We start from the raw sequence: 21,017 nt of genomic DNA, 5'->3' as shown, positions 1-21,017 counted from the left end.
GGAAGTAAAATGCCTTGTGAAAGAAAACAGGAGAATTGAAACCAATTTTATTCCTAGGTTTTCTAATTTACCATACTAGTAAGTGCTACCAATCAACACAGGACTCCCAGCTCTTTGAGTAGGTGCTGCATGTTTTGTCTTGCTTTTGAGACTCTTAGGCATTCAAAGCCTGCAGACCAGTGGTCTCTCTGTCTGGGGGACACTTTAATCAGACTTCTTGGAGGAAAAAAAATAGCTTCTACAGTTTGTAATCTTTAAAGACATATCTGAAATTTTCATTTTAGTTCATTGATGCATGGAGAATAAGATTGAGTTCACTCAATTTTATTTCAGCACTGTTGACCGCTTTTCACATATACCAAGTGAGTTATTTCACTCCTGTATACTTCTACTTTTATTTACCATGACACCCAATGAAGGTGTCCTTTGTGTTTCTCAAAAAAAAAAAAAAAAAAAAGACCAGACTGATGATAGACATCAACAGAAAATTGAAATAAGAGGCACTTGAATAAATTCCTGCATCCAAGAATAGAATAAACTGGCTTAATGTGCTTTCAGCACCCAACTTTTTATGGTTATGCTGCATCAAGGTAAATCAATACTTAGTGAGCTCATAACTCTTCTCTTAATTTAGTGGAAATGCAAGTGGAAATATTTTGGAAAATCTCCAAGCAATAAGTAGCATTCTTGAGCAGCCCTGTACATTTTTTTTGATGTTATTATATAGAAATTTTTCAAATATGCATGGTTATTCTTTTTGCTTGCTTTTCATACTTTGGAAAATAAATCCAACAGATTTATTTTACTTATGGTATAGATTGGACCAAAATACCAACAGAAGATTTATCCTTTTATATTGTGTGACTGAGTATCTCCACTGAAAATTTGTTGTGAAATCCATAGTAAGACAAAATAGTCTTTGTGGTTGAAAAATATCTGGCGTTCTGGTACACCTTAATGAATACTTCAAAAACCTCTGAGTTTAATTTAGATTTTCTATGATATTCTGTAAGTGTTTCGTTACAGCTACGTTTCCTTCAGCATTGCAGGTATTTCTTGAAACTGTGTGAATGAAAATGCATTGAGGCCCTGTCATCGAAAATCATTTACATCCTCGTCCCTGTAGTAGTGAACTCACATATTCAAAGACCAGAAGAAATGACCAATTCAGAGACACTGGGTGCAAGAATTGTGCTTCTAGATACCAGAACTAAGAAAAGAATGTTTTTCTTTTGTCCCATTTTCTACAGCTACAAAATATTAGGAAGTACTTCTGAAAGAGGAGAAGTACAGATCTGTTGGAAGTCCATAGACTTTTCAGGCCCTGTGGACTAGGTAGAGTTAGCCACTCTAGCAGTAATGAAAGAGCAACATGAACCTGTGTTAGAGTAAGAAAAATATTAGCAAGGGTTGCAGATGGATCATCAGAGATGGTTTAACTTGTCGAGAACATATGTGCTTATTGTAATTATATTTATGTAAAGAAAACGTACTTAGAGGTTCTTCTAAGATGCCTACCCTGGTTTTCCACTGGCAGCTGTACTCCGATGTTTTTCATACACAACCATTTCTGATCCTGCCAAAGGCAGCATTCCCACTGCACTGAGAACATAAACGTTTACTGATGTTTATTCCTGTGAAAGTTTTGCATTTAAAATACACCTTTTTCAAAGCTTTCTAAAATCTTGAGCTCAAATCAATAATTACATGGTTCTTACCTCATTCATTATTTTCTGTAATGCCTACTGTATTTTATACATCACTTTCAGATAAGTAACCCTATCTGCATATACTGAGGCTACTTTCAGCAACTGCCACTTGTTGCTTTTCTCCTGTTTGCCCTGTCTCCTAGAGACTTGACGGTCAGGTACCAGCTTGTGATCTCCAGAAGCCTCTGCCCTGAGCAACAGGGCTGCACATGGCTGCTCAAGTGTGAGCAGGGGCTTTGCTGATGCAGAGGTTCCTCTCAGGGGACTTCATCAACTCCTGTCATATCCTTGCCATATCACCTCCAAACACACAGCAATGCTATTTAAAATGGTAAGGTTTTGCTAGTTGGAAATAGTGTCATGGATAGTGTTCAGAACAAGATTGGGCTTGAACAGCTTGGAGTTCAGGGAGCATCTCCTCTGTAATGTACAGTTGGCTGCTGCATCAGGAACGAACTGCACAAGACTCCAGGGCCATGGGTGGCAGGGAGATGGGGATGGGTTTTTGCAGCTGAAGTGAAAAGTGTTGATGGAGAAAATGATTTTTTGTTGAAAAGAGAGAGCATCCTTCTGAATTTTTTTTTTTTTTGAGACAAAAAAAAATTAAGTTGCTGGTCTAATGAAGAATTATATATGGAAAAAATATTTTTTTCTAAATCTTTTGTCCCTTTAAAAAACATTTATGCTCAAATGGAAAATGTTATTTTGAACAAAGCTTCCTTCAAATTTGAAACACTTTCTGTAAAATTCTCTGCCTTTCTTGTCTAAAACTATTTGCCGATTTTGAAAATACTTTTAGCTTCCTGAAATTAAAATGAGTTGCAAACTTCCTGCTAAGCAAAGAAAAATTTTGCCCATCTCTTTGCCAGATACCTTAAAACCCAGCAAAAAGGGGAGGTAATTGCACTTCCTGCAAGCTCATCTATACAATTAATTAGGTAGTAAAGATGGGCATGACTCCCAGCTCTGAATTAAGGCAGCCTGGTGCCTTTTTTTTTTTTTTTTTTTTTTTTTTTTTTTTTTACATATTCCAGCACTATGACAGAGTTGCCTTCCAGCCTTCCAGTTTTTTTCATAACTAAGAGCTGGAAATAGTGTCTTATTTTCCTATTAACAATCTGAGATTCTGTTGCAATCGTGTTACTGTAGGTGCTGGCTTTGAAGTCTTCAGTATGTACTGCTTTATCCCTTAATCAGGGTCTGATGATAGCCTGGATAAGGCTTCCAATTAAATACGCTGTGAAATGGTTGCTGTGATTTTTTAAGTGAGCAGCTGTATGAAACTGGGGCAGTCCCATCACCTCCTCCCTCTGCCCAGCACTCAGATATGGCAGCTCAGCATCAGGACACTGATCAGTTCTGGGTGGCAAAGGGGAGTTGCAGGTGTCTGAATACATTTGTGCAGAGGGATTGGAAGAGCAATGTTTTAAAAAGTGCAGCTGAAACTTTTTTCCAGATAGTTTTGTACTTCCTTGGCTTGGCCAGTGACTGGAAGAGCAGAGGGAATTTTTTCCATCCCTAGGCTTTACAGCTTAGTTAGCCAGCTGCAGCCTGTCTGGTCTCACTGCTAATTTTCATAGCATCACTGTTGTGTTTTCCATAACAAAGTACAGCCTCATCTTTTTGATCTGGCTTTTATTAACACTGTGAAAGAAACAGAAGTTGAGGTTCCCATGCAGAAGCCCTGCATGTATGTGTGCTGTGAACCAGACAGAACAAAGTGTTTCCTGTCTTCAGGCTGCTCTCAGAAACAGGACATTTGACTTTATGAAAACGGCAATCTCAGTTCTTAACTTCTGTATGCTCCATGACTATATCTAAGTGAAAGCTCTTTTAGCCTATCCGTTCTGCACACTGGGTGCACCCATTACTTTTCTATTTCAGTTAAAGGAATAAGGATTGGCATCTGTCAAGAGACACTTTCCTTTATTTCAGGAACACTTGAAAATGTGAAATAATTGGCTAAAAATACACAAGATCTAATACATACCTGAACCAGGAACCCCCATCCTGTCACTCTTTAGTCCTCTTCACATCTTTCTCCTTGGTACAGCGGTCTGTGTGGTAGAGAGCAGCTCTAACTTGCATTTCAGTAGCAGTTTGCCTGGTAAGGGGGAACTGTGGTGGGAAGTGCTCTGGGTTTGTGAAAAATAATGCCCTAAGGTGGCAAAATTAAAGCATCCTGAACTGGAGAACACTTTTGGAGAACACTGCAAACCTTGATGAGACCCTGACTGAAGCTACTGCCACAGGTATATTTGGGTGTACTCATCTTTGGTCTTAGCAAGCACTGTGTCTGTTACACTTTCAAAATCTCCATCTTCCCTTTCCTATGTGCAAGTGAGGGGAAAGAAAGGGAAAAAAAATGCCCAAATGCTCATAATGCTCCATTTCAAAAGGGAAATAAATGTTTACAGAGTGGAATCACAGTGAGGGACGGCTGTTTTTACCCAAAAATGAGGTGTAGGTCAGAATGTCAAATACTACAATATAGTCCTGAAACCACTGTACTAAATGGAAGGTAAATGAGAAAATGTTAAGTGTATGTTCCTTAAAAGACAACCATTTTGATTAAACACAACTAATTGCTTTTAGCCTTCTGGCAAACTGAAGAAAATAACTGCCTTCAACATTTATTGTTTCTTTCTTTTCCATGAAGCTATCCAACAGAACTCTAACCTGCAGGCAAGGTTAATGTAAGAGCTAGGTTGTCAGGGCTGCAGGATGCAGCTGATGGAACAAATCATCCCCAAGCCTTATCTGATTTCTCCTCGCTGGAAGCACTCAAGGCCAGGCTGGATGGGGCTGTGAGCAACCTGATCTAGTGGGAAACGTCACTGCCTATAGCAAGGGGTTGGAACCAGATGATCTTAAATGTCCCTTCCAAACCAAACCATTGTATGATTCTGTGAAGAGGTTCAAGATATGAATAAATGCTTGGGTGTATCAAGACTGGAGTAAAGGCAAAAGTAGTTTGGATTAAGCGTTCTTGCTGCACAAACAGCTTTTTATTTTTTTTCATTGAGGGTATAAGTGGGTAACTATGTTAATGTTCCTGGTATTGCTAACAAGAGGCCCTTTAACATCTCTGAATAGTCAAGTATCCTACTGGACAAACTTGGCAGGAGACCACTGGGAATCTTTCATTTTTGTTTTCACCAATAATAAATTAAAATTAATATATTCAAGTACATTGATGTGATAGCCAGATCCACGTGAGGCATTCCATGTAGGTTTTAGTAGTTGCTTGCTGACTTTTTTCCAAATTGTTACAAGTGGACTATCCTTTTCTGTTGGAAAAGTATATCATTGGTCCCTAAAAACTACAGTAACTCTACAGTTAAAAAACAGGTGCTTTATGAGAGACCAGATGCATGTAATCTGAGCATGTAATCTCTTTCTATCATCAGAGTTCTTCAGAAGTCTTTTCCAAGTCTTCTCTGGATGCTGTTTGCAATACCTGAGTAATGGGGATCAGAACATTATTTTAAACAAAACAAAACACTTCAAAAAACAAACAAAACAACCCACACCATTACCAATGCATTTAGCTGTATTACATTCCCGCTTGCTGCATGAATATGCTTTTATAGCCCACACTACCGATGTTGATTTGTCCATAGAGCTGTGCTCTTTTGAGGATGCTACCCTGGATTTCTAAAAGGAGATTTGGTGTACATCAACTTTATTGATGTCAGTACAATGCATTCCCATACAAATAAATATACCTTGGATGGGAGATTTTTCTGCTACAGCATGAAGACATGCAGGTTGAGTTTAGGTGATTCATGACTCATTCTCTTTCTGCATTTGACTTCACTAGTAGACTAACAGTAATAAGATAAACTACAGCCTCAATGTCCTCTGCAAATTGGACTTCTGTGGAAATTTATTTCAAATCTATACTCTAAGACATATTTTTATGTACTGTAAACTGCAGTTGTAAGTAGGCAGAACCGCCTGTCAGAAAAGTGCAGAATAACTCCCCAAACTTCAACACCAAGTTTGCTGCCTTAGAAACAAGGCTGCCATTTGAGATTCTATTAAAAGTTAGTAAGAGAGGAGGGCCTACCCTTCACTGAGAAAGGTTACAAGGTGAAACTATGAGGGAACACTGTTTTGGCATTTTGTCCTAGGTGAGAGGCTATAGATAGCTAAAGATTTTAAGGAGAGATTGCACCTGAAGTGGCAAATGAGAGGAACCTTTTTTTCTGAGCTTACCCTGTAGCTGGGCTCAGTGTGAAGATATTTAAAGAAAGACATGTTTACCAGCTGTCTACATATGAAAAACATAATGGGACAAAGAAGAGTGGAGTGCTTGAAGCTTAAGAAAACCAAGCCTTCATAGCCAAAGGATTACAAAATATCCAAGTTGCAAAAGAATTATAAAATAAAATTTAGAAACTGTTCAATGTAAATGCTGGTAATAGCATTCTCATTCACACAGCTGCCCTATTTAAAAAAAACGCTGTTAGAAACTAGGGTGTGTTTTTTTTTTTTTTACATGACTGGAATATTCATAAATTGGTAACTAGTACAACTAAATCTCATCTAAATTAGATCCTTATAGATTTACAATGGATGTCCCTCTCAATGGAAGTTTCCATAGTTACAGCACAGTTCTGCATGGAGCACACTTTGATCACAAACTGTTCACATTTATATACAAGTAGTTTGAATGTATTTTTTTCAGCTTCATTGGAAATGAGACCAACAAGTCTTAAAGGAGAATTCATTGTCTGTGCCTGGGCACAGCAATGGTCCTAGGTGAATTCTTTACTGCCCCCCTTTTCTTAGGATAGTCAGCTATCACTGGGCCTTGGGGATCTTTGATGCTGTGAGTTGACTACAGGTGCTGTTGAGGATATAGAGTGGCAAAAGTGATATGGAGGGAAAAAGTGTTTCTAAAAAAATAATAATATATTGTCATTGCATTTATAAATTACACAATGGCCTTACAGCTCAACTTCAGAGTCGTCTTGCTGGAAGAAGACACAAAACCTGTTCTTCATTCCTCCTTCCATGATATCTTTGTCTTTTCTAATGATTTTGTACATTTGTATCGGCTCAGACATAGCTGCTGTTTAGAATATTATTTCGGATGCAATTCTGCAATTCTGAAATTGATTGAGAGCTATTTCTTTTCATTAGTTTGATAAATTCAGAAAATAAACCAGGTTTTTTTATGACTTTGCTTTTGATCCTTATATAACTAATCTGGCTTAAGCTTTCTTGGCATGATTTGAGAGCTGGGGCGCATTCTTTTTTTCTTCTCCCTGTTTCTGTACTAGTCCCTCATAATTAATATCAATTAGAAAAACCTGCAGGAGGCCTAGGCTCCTCTCTGAATCCATTTCCAAGATACAATTAGTTATGTTTAATTGCAAGTAGAGTGTCAGAGACAAGATGGAAAAATAGTGTCCTAAACATCTTGACATGTAATGGAAATTACGCTCTAACCACTGTCTGTGCCTTTCAAAATACTGCTCTGTTCCTAAAGCTATCTGTTGAAATTGCTGTCCATTTCCAAGTTTTTCTATGTCCAAACACCTAGACATTTAATGCAAAATTAGCTCACAACAGTACTGGGAGGAACCCTGGTCTTGAATCTGATTCACCTCTTTCCTTGTATTCATCAAAAAAGAAACATTGATTTAGTTGCTTGATATGCAGGAGTTTCAAAATGCTCTCTGGTCAGTTTGGGAGGTGGCCATTTAAAAATGAATTTCTAAGCTTAGTTAATTATTGGTGTATTGAACCTGTCACTTACTGGCACTGTTTCCGCTATTTTAATGATTTCCAGAATCTTCTAGTAGAGAATGAAGGATCTTAGTGGAGTTATTTTCTTTATCTTTCAGCAGTTGGAAAATCTAATCGCTGCTAAAATTCTTCAGGGCTTTTATTAAGTTGCTCTGATTTATATAATTTGCCATGAAGTTCATTAAAGACTTCATTAATTTTTCACCAATCTGTAACAGTCTTATCACTGCTGTTTTTATTAGCTGAGATATAATTAACTAGGTTTGACTTTTTTAATTTGGGGGCAAGTCATTTACCTGCCATCTCACCACTTTCATAATAATTACATTTTGCTTTGTCAGATTTGAAATGGTTCTCTCCTTATCCATCAGTTCCAGTGATTAGGACCCTCTATTTCAGACCAAGCGTTTGTGCTGACATTTTCATCTGAGCGGTTCATGTTCTCATTCTCATTATCTCACTGGATCGTTATTTTTTTTCTCTTTCCAGAAGAATCATGTGTTTTGATACTTCCAAGGCTAAAAAGGCAAGACCTGCAGCTCGACCACATACCCTGGATAGATTGATGTCAACCCCAAGTTCTGTTGGTGTACATCCATCTGCCTTCCAGAAGCTCAGTGGCTCATTCTTGGAACCAGAAAACAAGAAAACCCTGCAGAGGTATGTTGCATATTAGACTACAAGCCAGGGCACTGATAACAAGTGTTTTATAGGGTAGGATTCTTTAACAACTTTATGTGCTCTGGTAAAGCTTTTCCACACCCCCTTACACCATCATCTGTGGTATTCCATCAGTCCTTTGCACTTGACTTCAAATCTCTGCCAGTGATTTGTAGAGCACTAGCATTGTTGGGTGCATGCCTCCATGCACCTACTGAAGGCCTGGAAGATCACTTGGACCGTTCTGTCTGTGATGGACCAGGGCACAAGTGCCAGCCTAAGGGCCTGATTTCTAACTGCCAAATAACGATAAGATATGAGCAAGTAAGTTCGTTCATGTCTTGAATGAAAGACATGACTGGTTGGAGGAGAGAGATGATTATTTCTCCTTTGCTGACATGTCTGTTTCTTGCTGAAAGAGAGTGGGGCTGAGAGTGTTGGTCTGTTCACACTGAGTCAGCAGGCCTTTCCTTTGCATCTTAAAGCATAATCAGCTAAGTGGTTCTCACAGAAGCACTTTTGGCAATGTATAGGGCTGGCAAGAAGCCTGCTGTGCACTCTTGCTGAAGCTCCCATAACTGTGTTATAGGATTACTTTCTGTTTCTTTGTGCATGTTTCACATAGAGTTCTGCCTCACTTCAGTATGTCAGATCTCATGGGCTGGTAAAGATTGGGAAGAAGATGGAAATAAGTGATGTGAAGATAGAACACCCCTTCTGTTTGGTTGTGTTTCAGTGTTGTGTAATCAATGAATGTACAGATGTTATAGTTATGAAATATACCAGAGTTTGGCTACGCAGTTATTATACCAAAACAGGATAGAATGTTTACCTGTATCTTGGGCTCTCTATGAAACTCCAGAGGAGGGGATCTCCAGAAGAGATCTTTTCCTACTGGTAGCCAGCTCTTAAATGGGTCTAGGAGAGGTGGAGCTGGGCTCTGCCCCTTCCAGTGGCTGACTCAGTGCTCGCCTCAGGTGATCAATCAGAGGTTGAGGCTGTGATTCAGCAGCTCCCATACAAGTGTATGAGTCATTTACTGTTTTTTCTAAATTTGTATGATGTAAATAATAAATATAAGTAGGTATTAAAGGCAGGAGTGGGAAGGGGAGTGGGAGTGGAAAAACTGATAGTTCTCTGATTTGCCTCAAATCAGAGATGATTGACCATTTTGAGTCAATCTAGGAATGGCAACATTAAATGAGTAATCACAGTTTTCAGAGGAAAAACGAATACAGAATCCTTTATCTCCTTTTTTTTAAAATTCCTTTCAGAAATGGCATTTATAATCATTTCTTCTAACACTAATTAGCAGTAATTAGAGAAGAAACATGGTCTGGGATCTTGCAAAAAGCCCTGATTGTATTTGCAATTATTGTTATAGTTTCACATTTTCTTCCTTTGCCCCATTGCATTTGTGTTCGACCTCATTAGAGTAAAGTAGCCATGTAAAAGGTATCAGTGGTAATTAGATGATCACTCCAAACTTTCTGTAACTGCAGTATTTGGAGCCTTTTGTACCAAAGGAATATTTAGATGCAGAAAGCAGAGCAATACACTTTTTAGGCACAGAGCCTGTTTGGAACTCTTAGGTGAGCTGCTGCATGCACAGTAACTCGAGAGACATGTGTATTGTCTCCAGTACCTCAAGTGCAGTAGGTGTAATTCACGTCTTTGATAGGATTTTAACAAAGCATGCATTGAAGAGCTTCTGGGATGTGCAGGTGACTCGGGTTCACGTGGTTTCAAGGCTATGTTGCTTGCATTTGCTTTACTAAAAAAAAAAACTATGCAGCAAGGCTAGGAAGAACCTTTTGCATACATTGGAATCTGCTTTGATGCAGGAGTATGTTCTGACATTTAATTGAGTTTATTCACAGATATATCTTTTACATTTAAATGTTGTTTAGCAGCAAAAGAGTGAAAGAATGTCAGTTTATGGTTTTTCTGGTTTTCAGTAAGGTTTTACTTTCCTCTTGACAGATGGGTACCTATTAATATAACTTATTTCTAATTCTCATGATTGTTGCAAATACTGCTTTCCTCCTGCACAGCATATTTGATGTGAAGAGCTAGAACAATGTGTGTCAGTGTGGGAAATGAGCTTGCAATTCTGCACTGAGGTCTTCAGATCTTACTCTCAAGAGTCTGTATCCTGTAAAATACAGAAGTATCTAATGGATACTCATTATTTCCAGCAGATAAAATTAGACTTGATCAAATGTCTAAATTAAAATACCTTATTCTGTTTAGGCCTCTTGATTAATTATTTTACAATTAATTTTCCAATCTTCAGGTGTTCTCTAAATTAGCAATACTACCTCTAATCTCCAAATTGCTCCTAAAATGTAGACTTTATACCAGTATCAATTTGAATGGGAATAGGAGGTTGCTCACACAATTCACAGCTTTGGAGAGATTTAATTCTCTAATATTGTACGTACCAGATAAATTCATCTGCCTGCAACAAGCTGCAGAACTAGGATTTCTTATCATATCCTTGAAACTTTGAATTCACAAAGGTGAAAATAAACAGAAAAAATAAAGACTTCCAAGAAACATTTGAGAAGAAAGAAGGAACTTGGACTTTTGTCTGTTATATCATGGTGGGTTTTTTTTTTTTTTCCTCCTCATAATTTGTAAGTAACACTGTAACAATTTTGTGGCAAATTCTTAATAGTATATAATTAAAGAAAATCTGTCAGTCTGCAGTAGAAAATAAGCAATCTGATCTTTACATTTGAAAGATAATTGATAGTTTCAGGATCTCAGCACCTCCAAAGTTAGAATTTAGAGGCTTTTTAATAGCCAGTGTCCTTCAGGGTGCTAAGGACTGGAGAGAGCTTCCTGTGATGTCTGTTGGTTAGCAAAGATGTTTTCCAAAGCTTAGAACAGAGATGTTATCATCCTTAACGAGTTGGCAAGACGGCCCTTTGTTCTTTTCCTCATTCACTTTTACAGCTCTGCATCATTCTTGCCACTGTGCAGTTGTGGTTTACCTTTTCCGGCAGCCTTTGCAGAGTCCAACTCTATAGCAGGTGACTGGTGTAGATAAAGTTCACCTCCAGCAACTGGTCACTTTTGATACACTGGACTGTGTGCATGCTGCTGTGCTTCCAGCTGTTCCAAAAGCCCTCTTCCCACTCTAGCCCTTCAAAAAGATATGCCTCCCTGTCACTGTGCAAATCTGCACTTCTGAGTATACTGTAGCTTGGTGATTCTTTTTCATTTCCCTAAAGTGAATAGGGTGCTGGTGGAGATTTGAGTGTCCTGAGCAAGTCCTGCAGGTTTTTCCATGATCTGCAATAATCTATTATTCGAGCTTTACATTGATCTTGCACACAGAATGGCAGCCTGCCAAAATGTGTGCTGATTTCCCTCAAACATCCTCATACTGACAAAAACCCCTTAGGGAATATCAGAAACTTGCAAACACTTTTGAAACGAGATAAATAAAGCTTGATCTTAGTGGAAGCAGCTGGTATGTTGTTCACTTCAGCAACTGGCTTGACAGTACCACATTGGTTTTTTTTCCCATGAGCACTTCTCTTCAACCTCATGAAACATTCGCTTAGCCTTCCTCAGTAGCCTTATGAATATTTTAAACTGTCTTCTACCAGCAGTACTCTTCTTCCACATTATTTCCCCGAAGATCCGTTCTCAATTTATGTACTACTCATTTGGCAAATGCCTTTCTGTGAACAGTCTTGCACTCCACGGTTCAGCTAAGCATTCTTCTGTTTGAAGAAGCATAAGCCTTGTGCACATAGAACTCATTCAGGAGTAGCCTGTGAATCTAGGTGTGATAAAGGAAGGGAACAAAGCTGCATGTATCCCATGTATACATGTAGCTTTTCTCAGTGTCTTCCATATCACCTATCCTTCTAAGGACTTGTGTGCTGGGGCGTAAGTGCAGAACAGCAAACTGCAGTGTGAATTGGAAGCAGTTAGCTAATCCCTAGTAAGTACCAGTGTACACTATACAATGTAGTGCCAACTTCTATTACATGCCAATGTCCATACTTGCATTCTGCTGAAGCAAAGATAGTGTGTGTTAGTTTTCCTCTTTTTACAGAATTCTGTCTCACTCAACTTTATAATCTATTCTCATTGTTCATTAAGAGTAGTAGGTGGCAATATGTTTTATTAGACTGTCTCACACTGGAGGATCTTAAAAGTTACTTACAGTATACAGCACCCAAGAGAGACTAAAGAAATATACTGAAGAGGAATCTCTTCAACCACCATGGAAATGTATATTCTCTAATACAGAGTGCAAAATACATAAAGCACGGTAGTACGCAGAATGATTTCCAACAATATGGAAAGAAAAACTGTGCACACTTGAAGCTGATATTATCAATCTTTTTCCAGCCGACACCTCAAGAATTTCTATGCATTCGTTTAAAGGCAGTAATTTATGTCATGTTGTCATCACACTAATATTTTGAATACAGGCAAAAAATTTGCGCAGTGATGCTCTCAGAAAATTAAAATCGCTGAAATTGATTTAGGATGGGATAGGTGGTGTGAACCCACCGCTTTAATTCAGTTTCAGTACAGCATGTAGTCTGACCTAGGAAGGTAGTCATTCTGTTGCTATTAGTCACATACGCACTTCTGTTATCGCGTGTACTTTTTGTATAGTTCAACCAGTTGTTACAGGTAAAAGCACTTGGTTTTTCTTAATGGGTAGGGATAAGAGGAGCTTATGTGTTTCTGCTGAGTGTATCTGGAGACTAGTAGCCCTAATATGTCTTCAAAATAGGGTTAAAGATAGAAAAGTATTCAGGCCAGTAGAAGATATGCTAGTACTTCAGTAATGTATTTTCTGTGGTATACTTTTGATGGAAACACTTGTCAATAGGCTTGAATGTGCCGTAGATTCTCTTGGATTTGGATTATTCTGTTTCTCATTTTTACATATTATATGTTTCTTCTATGTATATATTTATATTTTTAAAATATATTTGCATTTAAAGACTATTTTATGCTTGTATCATGTTTTGGGTGATATTTATTCTTTGTAATATCTTTGTAATTCAGAAATAACTATGTAGGCTGGAATTTTTAGTTATTTCTTATTACTTACTTCATAGTCCATAGTGTAGAAATAGAGGTAAAGCATTAACACCAGCTTTTTCAAACAACATTCCTTTTTTTTTTTTTTTAAATCACTAATTCTTAATCTTTCAGGAAGTATAAGACACAGGTATAAGGTTTTGCTCCTCTGCTTCAATATCTGGAGGAATAGCATGCTCTCAGTGCCAACCTGATGTCTTCTTTTCCATTATAAGTGGCAGAGAGGTAGTGCTTGGATTTATGTACCGTGTTCGGATAGCAGTCAGATAAGGTATCTGACAGGAGAGAGTCTGTTCTCTAAAACTTGATTCTAATGGGATCAGTCAGTAAAACTCTCAGGCTTTGACCACTTCAGGCTTACTAATTTATGAAACCAATACTGAGGGATGGCAGCTAGGTGAGATTAGAAGAAAAAAGTCTGCACTGTGGAAGGAAAACAGGATATGCAGCACTGATGTTATTGGAGTTGTTTGGAAGGGGCAACAGAACTTATTTCTATAGACCTGATAACAAGGTGAGTGGCCAGCAGGCCTAGAGGAGCTCTAATGTTCAGCTAGCAAAGCTCTTGGGCTGCAGGGTTGTGGGGAATGGGCAGCACAAGAGGAGTAGTGGAGGTGCTAAAGGGCAAGCAAGTCTTTTCCTCCTGGTTGTGTTACCATTCAGATTCCGGGTTGTGTTTCTTCTCCCATCCCTATACTTTTTATGGCTCTTCTGTTTTCTTTAAATAGGGTTGAAAAGATTATGTGGATATCCTGTAAGAGTTCCGAATTCTGCTTTCCTTCTACAAAGAGTGCTTTCATTATTTGTATTAGAGAGAATTAACTGAATTTGGGGTATGGATTTGTTTGTTTGTTTCTAATTCTAATTGAGGAGAAACAAAATATCACTATTTTTCATGATAGATATCTGCAAAATACCGAGATAGATATTTTAAGTACTGTATATGTTAGCAAGACTATCTCTGATTTCAATTCAGGGTAAAAATAGGTTGCAGTTATTCATATGCGTTGTGCAATGCAGACGTGTTACCATCTAGAGCATTATTTGATCAACACAGAGTGAAAGATATTGCAGAAATACAGAATACCAAGAACATATTAAAAAATAAGCTGTTTTCTGCACTTCTCATTTACATATATTTCAGAATTAGTGCACTCTTAGTTGGAATCTTAACTTCTCTTAAGTAAAATCAATGAGGAAACTCTGAACAAAAGTCAAGATTACAAGACCCCTTTTAAGCTGCTGAACTGATACAACTTTCAGATATTCTGAGGAGGATTTTGCATGTTGCACAGGGATGTGTCCAACTTAAGTCATGTAGTCTTGAAATATTCATGTTATGCAGAAACTTGTCTGAATGTCATCAAAGTATGGTGCATTCAAACTATGTCTACCCAAATAACTGTTATTCTTGTATTCCAAAACTCAAGTCCAAACACATCTAATCTTAGTTCAGACCCAGATATGAATTTCACAGCTGAGATCTCTCCTATTCCCAGTGCAAGCTGTTAATGAATCAGTCTCAAATTTGCAAGAAAAATGGTTGATGTTTTTAAGTAAATATTAGTCATGTCTGTGATACTTCCCAGTGCTACTTATTTTGAAAATCTTCCTGTAAATGTGAACAAAAAAACTAATTTTAAAATTGTCCTATGTGATCAAACTGCTGCTCTGAGTGAGCTGTGTTTATATAATCAATCTGTTGCATTCTGTTCTTGGAGTTATAGTTCATGGTTTTGAATAGAAATTTTTATCAAAAAATTATGTAAATCCCTATACACCCCTGCAGTAAATCCAAATCAACTGGGATTCTGTTGGATTTATTTCTCAGATGTCTTTTTTACTCTTCAGAGCTGACATAAGAAGCGTTTCTGTTTTTCAGTGTGCCAAAGTAATTTGGCTTTTGTGTCCTCTACAAGGGAACCTATTTCCCTGTGGGCCTCTCCCTCGGCATGTAACCAGGAAGAGATGCATCACTCAGTTCAAGTCACCAACATGTGAATAAAAAGCCAGTTTTAGAAGCTTTTTTTTTTTTAAAGTATATAGTTCCTGTAGTAGCTCTATACACATACATATGCAAAAAATAACCAGTGCAACTGAGCAGGGATGTAATGCATTTGCATATCACAGATGTTTGCTTGTATTTCCACAGCCGTTTTTCTTTGTGTTTTAATGTACTGTCTTAAGCCCCTAAGCAATCTCAAACAGCCACCAATTAGAGCTCTGTAGAAAATGTTTCCATTTCCCTGTAGTATGGAATTTCCCTTAATACTGCACATGTTAGCGTAGTGGGTGGCTTGCTTTTGGTGTGTTTTTAGAGTTAGACCTCCAAACAATGTTCTTTCTGACTGTAATTAACAAAGTGACTTGTGGAAAGAAAGTGGTGGCAACAGAAATGCAATTTTCTGTCTATATTTACCCAGTGAGAAAGCTAGGGCCCAATTACAGTCAAGTCTGTAGGAAATGAAAAGCCGTAGAAGCTGTAAACTCTTCCACCCCATCTCTGCCTTAAGCAGTCTTTGCCTTCCTTGCCTGCATGGCTGCCCTCCTCTGCTTGCATCCTTTCAAGTCTCCTTCTTTAACCCTCTGCCCAGGTTCCCGGCTAGCTCAGGTTCCATTTTTCCTTTGCTGAAGGTTAAATGAGTAGGCAAAAAAATAGAAAAAATCTAGGCAGAGTTCTGAATTTCACCATAACATGAAAGATGTGGCTAGGTGGGAAATGCAGCTCAATACAGGAAATGCAGCTCCTTGGCATTCTTCTGATGCAGCTTACTGCAGACTTGTGCCAGTGGAAAGAAATACTTACAGTTTCCTTTAAAAACAAGCTTTTAAGCAGGCTAAAAGAGAAGGTACGGAAGATTATTCCAAGCAGAGCTTGGATTTAAAGTAAACAAAGTGACAAGCTGCATACATTTCTTAAATTTGTGACATTTATTTAACAACATTTGTGCTGTGGTTGGATAAATCACGGAAAGCAGTGCTCTGCCACAAAGTTAGTCCATGATTAATGCTGAATAACTGCTTTTCCAAGCACCTCTTACTACTCCTAAGAAGCTAGGAGTAGCTGCTTACTCTTCATTATACACTTATCAGGTTCTTATCCTTTTATGCACCGTAATCTAGGTTTAGGCCTTTCTACATCCGTAGCTGTGCCTCTAATTGAGTTTAGTTAGGAAGTGAATTGTGCACTTGTCAGTAACAAATCTGACAGCCTCATTTGTCTGGTTCTCAAACAGCTGGCCATGCAAACAATATTATCAGGCACAATCCCGTTATTTGTCTGTTAGCTCAGGATTTTTTCTTCATTGCCTTTCTAGAATACCTTGTATTACTGAAAATCTTTACAGGTTTTTATGACTTTCTGAAAGGTAGGAGAGCCTATAGAGCTAATGTCAGTGTGTAGTATTCATCAACACAAAATGCTTTAGTTATTGTCCTAGTCTGTATTTGTAAGAGAAGCAGCTAATTCAGCCTCCTATCCAGTGCAAGCTAACAATGATGGCTGTGTTCACTGTTACCACAGGAAGTGTTTCCAAAAATTGGTCACAAAAAAGGAATTTGATATGCAAATAAGTATACAAAAATTAAAATCTATATTATGTATATATAGCCAGACATGTCTATGCCAGTCACTGCAGTGCAGCAGCAACACAGCTCAGAACTGATAAGCACCACAGAGACAAGAAAATGCCAGTCTGAGGCATGGTGTGATACGCAGAATGAAAGGGAGAGGGGGAGAGTCTGCTTTCTGTCTTCCTGAACAAGGCTGCATTCCTACCAATGCACTTCACTATGGTACTATGAAAGATAATGTTTTTCTTCAGGGTTCAATGGCACTTTTAATTTCCCAGTATTATCATTTCATATTGGTGCTTTCAGGATTAAATCACATCTGTGCTTCAGATGAAAGTGTAGGAACGAAGCCTCATGGATCCAAGAGCAGGCATACATTTCCTGGAGAGTAAGCACATAATAAAGAAGCAAGCTGCTCTCTGACATTTTCAAACTCTTGAGGGCTTGCTGTGGCTACCTCATATTCTAGTACTACTGCAGTGGGAGAATGAGAGGTGTTACAGCTGACTGTAAGTTATGGATGCAAGGATGATAATAATCCTGTGCGTAACTAAGGACCTAGCTCAGATTTCAGTACCAGCACATTTGGCAATGAGTATTTTATTCATGGAGACTAAATAAACTGTTTGACCCTCACTCATGGAAGAGAGAAGGCTTGCTTGTTGTGGTTCAGTTCCACTCTGTTCAGCAAAAGTCAACCTTCAGCGTGCGTTAACCTTCAGCAGTTGCTGGTATCTTTCTTTCGCTTGTATTACAGAGGTATTAAAAAAAGAAATGTGGATTCATGTACTTCATTACCTCCTTGAATGGTACCACAATGCCGTATGATAAAGCTGTTTTGACCAGTGCTTTAGCTTTGCTGAGATTAGTTTCACAATAACTGATTTAGCAAGCATCGCCATGCAGCTGTGGTGTAACAAAATGTTCTGTCCCTCCTGGTCATCTGCAGATATGACTGGCACTGCCTAACATTTGTCAGAGTAACACCAACCTTTATTTCTCAGGACACTTGAGTTCTTCAGTCTACAGCTTAAAATGAGAAGTTTCAGCTTCAGAAGATTTCTAGAAATGCTTTTTTTCTTAGAAACTTTTAGAAGCAATGTAGAAAAAAGGACTGGTACTTTTATGTAGCGTCTGTGTGTTTCCAAGTGCCAATGGCAGCTTCTCTGACAAACCACAAGTACTAAGTCATACCTCGGTATTCTCATCCGAACATCATCTGACTGATCTTTTTAATTCCAAAGGGCCTTCTTGGGCAAGATAAAGTTACAGAGATGCAAGAAATTAAGGATTGGTGCAGCCACTGAGATTTTCAAACATTCTCATGCTTATGACTGTAATTAATGGCAGTATTAATAGATGTACTTCCCCTCTAGTTGAAGTACATTGCTTTTTAAATAAAGAGCAATGTATGTAAAATATTTTTCAGATTCAGTACATGTAAGTACTTCTTCTAATGAGTCAGCAAATGGCAAACAGTGGACCACTTGAATTCATTTTACTTGAAGAACACTTCAGCTCAGAACTAGTATACATTTACTTTAGCCATTTAAGTGAGGTTATCTCAGTATAACTAAAAGCACAACCTAGACAACTTAGCACAAAGTAAAGCATTAAAAATGAAGTTTAATTAGGGTATTACTTGGTTTTACTTCATGCCACTGAATTATTTTGGCATCCAAGAGTACTCAAGTGTGATCATTAAGCACACAGAGATTACTGAGTATCAGTGGTTCCAGATAATCAGAGAAACGTAATCTTCAGTATTACAGAAAATTTGCATAGGCTAGTAGTTTCTACAGGATTTTTTGTGGTACAAACCCCCAGCAAAGTGAGCATTTAGATATGTTATTGTTATGGATGGATCAACAGTAAAAATTCCATTCTCAGAGGCAATGTTTTTGTGGTGGATAAGACATAATCAGAGTATAGTACCTTTGTTATCTGTATTAATGTCATCTTTCCACGCGCTGATGCTATCTAAAGCCTGTTTATATTATGAGATCAAGTGGGTTTGATTTGGGAGATATATATGCACTTATATGCACTCTATATATAAAAACTGCTTTTTCCTCTTTAAGTTTAAAATGTAATTTACCCCAATAACTGCCTTGTGGTATATACATTGGGGAGAAAAAAAAAAAAAGAAGAAGAAGAAGAAGAAAAAAAAGCCATGTAACTACTTTTCTCTGAGGCAAAATTGCTAGGCAATTGCTTTTTGTTTTAATTTTCTTTTGGATAAAACTTTAATCTACGCTTGCTAGAGGCAGAAGAAATTCTGTAATGGGATCACTGTTGGGAAACTTTTGGAGTGATTGTTTTTCCAGAAAAAAAAAGGGATTTTATATGAGAGGAGGAACACTACTGAAGCATGTTTTCCTCCTGCCATTTCGTACAATTAGATCAAAATACTATTCCTTTTTCTTTACTTTCTTTTTGTGTGTTTTGAAAGTTTATACATAAAGTCAACATCATTTAACCAAATTTTCAATTGGTTATGAGTACAGCCTTTGCTAAATGAAATTAATTAGAGCCATTTTGAAGAATTTGAATGGAAAGAAAGCTGGCTGTAGAAAATTAACACAGACAAAGATAAGTCACTAAGACAAGTACTTTTTGTATCTTATTTTATCCTAGAAGTATGTGATCTCTGTTCACGTGAGAAACGGACAGCCTAGGGATCTTCTTTGTTGCATCTAAATATCCAAACAGTCTGCTAGAATATCACCTTCTTTCTGAAGTGCGCCAGAAGCCTGTCCTTTCTTATCAGAGTCTAATTTGGCTACACTGATGCACACACATGCCTTCTAGACTTGATTGTTGCAATTCATTACAGCTAGGAATTAAGCCGTTTGCCTCCAGACGTCTCCAGCCCCCTCACTTGGCAGCCTGAGCTGCCAGCTCCCTGCTGTCCACTTTCTGCCCTACACTCTGGCCCGGCTCCCTGCAGAACACAGAATCCAGTCCAGGGATAACTCCTGAAGGGCACAGGCTGCCTAATCACAAATCATCGCTGGAGTTGGCGGTGCCCAGTGCCAACTGGATGGGTGGATGTGCTTGGAGATGGAGCTGGCTGTTCCTCACAGACAGGCACACTCTTGCTATTTCTGAAGCTATCTCCTGAGTCCTTTGTACGCTCAAACAACTCTCTGAGATATTTTGCATTCACACAGAATGAGGAATAGCCCAAACTCTCTTCTTCTATTTTTTTTAAATAAGGTGCTGAAATAAATAGAGGCATTTAAAGTTATTCATTAATCACTATACGTGAATGAATTTATCTGAAAATAGTATCTCACTGAGGTTCAGGAAAGTCCAAGCAACCGCTGCGTCTTGCTGGTATTGCACAAACAGATTCTGTGATTATGAGATTTATCTCACACCAGGTGGACCAGAAGTCTCTGACAACAGCTAGTAGCAAATGTCTAAACAAAGAGTTGCCAAACTGAGTTACCCTAAAGGAACAATTTCCTTAAAAGTCATTCCCAATTCTTTGCAGTGTTTTTCTTAGGAACATCCTAACAGGGTTGCCTGTGGGTTTGTGTTTAATAGAATTTGGATACGTGTAGATAACTATTAGATAAAAATAGCTGTTCTCACCAAAGAGGTCACAAGAATGTGTGAGAGCATGAAATTACATAAGTAATGTAAAAACTAAATAGAAGGTTCTCCTGCTCCACAGCAAGTCAGAGATCTAGACTTCAGTTTGCTTTCATCTTTGCAGTCCATTAAGTACCATTAAGTGGGGGGAAAAAAAGTGTATTTGCATGGAAATAATACAGGAGCACAAATAACAGAATTTGATTTATTCTAAAATGGAGAGCACAGTTCAGAGTGTAACAGATTGCTGCAGTTTCAATAGGTGTAAATGTGACCGGCTGTGTTTGGACTAGCTTCTTTTTCAGTACCAATGGGAACAGTTAAGTCAGAATCTGGTAGGGGAGTTTCTGATCACAGCATGGTAAGACATACTGGAAATTCAGTGAATGTTACTCGCTCCGCAGCTGATGGGTTTGCCCCCAAACCTGTGGAGATATTTCCCTTTTGAATTTTCATTTAAAGTATGAAGGAAATGAATGCTAATATTTTAAATTCAGTCTTTTAATATCCTGACCAATTGCAGGAAAGCAGTGAAGTACAAACAAAGGAAGCTTTACATGCGTGCATATAGATATATAGATATATATCGATATATATATATAGATATAGATAGATATAGATAGATAGATAGAT

At 38.0% G+C, this 21,017-nt stretch overlaps 1 protein-coding gene across 1 annotated transcript in view; it reads left to right on the top strand.

Annotated features, from left to right (window-relative positions):
- Positions 1 to 7,994: 7,994 nt before the first annotated feature.
- SLC39A10 (solute carrier family 39 member 10) overlaps positions 7,995 to 21,017 on the top strand; it is a 114,203-nt gene continuing 101,180 nt past the window's right edge. Inside the window, exon 1 of the mRNA XM_048952366.1 lies at positions 7,995 to 8,129. The gene's annotated coding sequence lies outside the window, so the exon portion shown is untranslated. The remainder of the gene's footprint in view (positions 8,130 to 21,017) is intronic.

Source organism: Lagopus muta, chromosome 8 (genome assembly GCF_023343835.1).
Source record: "Lagopus muta isolate bLagMut1 chromosome 8, bLagMut1 primary, whole genome shotgun sequence".
Lineage (NCBI taxonomy): Eukaryota > Metazoa > Chordata > Aves > Galliformes > Phasianidae > Lagopus > Lagopus muta.
Note: the sequence above shows the minus strand (reverse complement) of the source record. Positions and strands in the feature narration are given on the sequence as shown.